At 33.4% G+C, this 2,500-nt stretch overlaps 1 protein-coding gene across 1 annotated transcript in view; it reads right to left on the reverse strand.

The window, feature by feature from the left end:
* The window catches only part of FOXP2 (forkhead box P2), a 444,921-nt gene that overhangs the window by 197,751 nt on the left and 244,670 nt on the right, over nt 1-2,500 (reverse strand). The gene's annotated exons all lie outside the window — the stretch shown is intronic.

Consider the following 2,500-nt stretch of genomic DNA (forward strand, 5'->3'; position numbering starts at 1 on the left):
AGTGTATGCATGTACATATATGACAGAGAATGTCTTGTTGTAAGCCAGAAAAGGCAGAAGAAACAAGTCAGAGCAGATTACAGTTTGCATCCTATTTTAATAATAAAAATCTACATTCACTTTAGCAATATTTATAAACTGATAAATATCGACAGTCAGATTAAAAGTTGCTTATGTTCTAGTCATACGTCTTCAAAGCCGACCTGATGATTTGTGACAGCACCCAATCCATTTATCACCAAGTATATATTACAATATATTATAGAATACTGTCATTCTCTCTTGATAAACAGAGGAGGAATAACTCCCTGATTCAAGCCAAACTTCTCATTTCTATATAAATATCACAACGTAGTTCATCAAGCCAATAACAGGACTGTCCAAACTCCTTATAATTGCTTGGAAGAACGTAACAAAGTCTATTATTTTAGCTTAATTACTTTCTATAAATCCACCAATTTGTGATCATAATGCTTGAACAAGATGCAAATCATATATAACTTAAAATTTTAACTTAGTCCAGTCACTTTTTGTACACAGTCTAAAATTCCTCATGTTTAACTTTCCCCAGTATACATCCATGCCACAGTGAAAACTTGTTTTGTGATTTTGATCAGCTGATATAACTATTCTTAAGCATTACCATCGCTTATGTAGCTGCCCAGATGAGGGGAATATATTAAACCCAGCAATCATTCACTTATTTCCTTTGGAAAAGGCTACAATGAACTTGATTTGTTTATCTGAAAGCCCCCAGTAAAACAACTCAGAGAAGCCAAAATCGGAATGTTAAACTATGACATCAGTACATTATATCTTGCACATATTTAAACAATAAAAAAATCTTAAGAATAGTAACTGCAGGTACAATGGGGTCTGCTGTGTTTTTGTACTTGTCAAAGTTTGTTAGGCAAGTCACATATTAAAAATAACATTTTAGAGAGTTACAGTTTATTTAAGGAGTGCCAATAATGAAATCAGCCATCATTTTCCTCTTACATTGTATTTCAAAAGGCATCTGGTCAAAACCAGAAAAAAAAAAAAATAGAAAAAAGATTAAGAAAAGCAAAAGTAGCAGAAAGCTATGCCCATTATCTAAAGGACATCCTATTGCATGTTTACTACTGTTTATGTTTCACATCAACATATTTTATAGAAGGATTTATATGCCTAACTCAAGTTGTATTTAAATCCTATGGTGCAGACCCTACCATAAAATGCCTCTTGAGTCCTATTAACTGTACCCATGGTTTTACTTTGCCTGTCTGCTTATTTAAGATCTAATCACAGTTTTGAAGAAAAGATTGTCACTTCTAAGCCTGTCCCCTCAGAACCTGTCTGTTATTAGTACTCAACTGGATATTTTCATCTTCAGCTGTTATTCTCTGTGGTCTTTGCAAATGCTATCTACTGGAATCTGTGACTGTATGGACAAATTGGCTACAAATGCCTTGGACTGCTGCTTTGAGAAACATGTAAGTGGCACATTATTCTGTTGGTATTTTTCTGGTTTTAAGGTTTTCACTTAAATTTAGTCTTCTACACACTTTCACCAATTAAATACACTCTCTCTCAATAAAGATTTTTAAATGCTGTTAGAATCTGAACACCTGAATAAAGGTGATGGCATATTTTTCAATAAAAACAGTATTAGTATTTTCTATGTGTGTGAATATATCTATTTTTTTTATGAAAATAGTATATATACACCTTATACATATATAGAGAATAGAGTGTGTGTGTACATATATGTAGAGAGATGTAAGCCTGCTAAGAACTTAATGAAGACACTGAAATCTGTATTTCCTCAGACTGTAATACTGTAAGTGCTCAATTGTTAAAACAGAATACACTTGAATTTGATGCAAGGCACAGATTTAAGCTTTAACAACTTCTCATATTTCAATCTGCAACTATTTAATTCTTCCACATTTTCTGTCACCATTTAAAATATTTAACTATAAATGTAGCTAGTATACACTGCTTAATTCAGCACTAAGAATGATTCAATTTTAAGAGCTATTATGACCTGTTATTTCAGAGGCCCGTACACATGCAATTTATCTATCATGTTAAAACATGTTTCTATAAAACAGGACTTTTATAATAGTTTATATTATGGGAGACAACTTTCCTTCCATTAATGCAATATCTGACATTGTAATGAAAAACCTAGGTATTTAAAAATGAAGGGTCTGAACTCCGAAGGTGCAGAGTGGCCTCAGCAGATGAGAGGACCAAACACTGAGGACTTTCAGGAGTTCAGAGCAGGTACTGGCACTCTGCAGAATCAGACCCCAATTGTTTACTAAATAAACCATCTGGGCTTCACTGCACTAGTACAATCTGCATCCCCTGATGGGGAGGCAACTCTTTAGGTAGACAAAGTAGAAAGAAATATATTTATGCAGGGTTTAAAAGGAAAAGAAATCCTATACAGTGACAAAAATTAATTGATTGCATCTCATAATTAGATGGCGTCAGCTGTCAGACAACGTTT

The sequence above is a fragment of the Falco rusticolus genome, chromosome 5 (assembly GCF_015220075.1).
Source record: "Falco rusticolus isolate bFalRus1 chromosome 5, bFalRus1.pri, whole genome shotgun sequence".
NCBI classification, from domain to species: domain Eukaryota; kingdom Metazoa; phylum Chordata; class Aves; order Falconiformes; family Falconidae; genus Falco; species Falco rusticolus.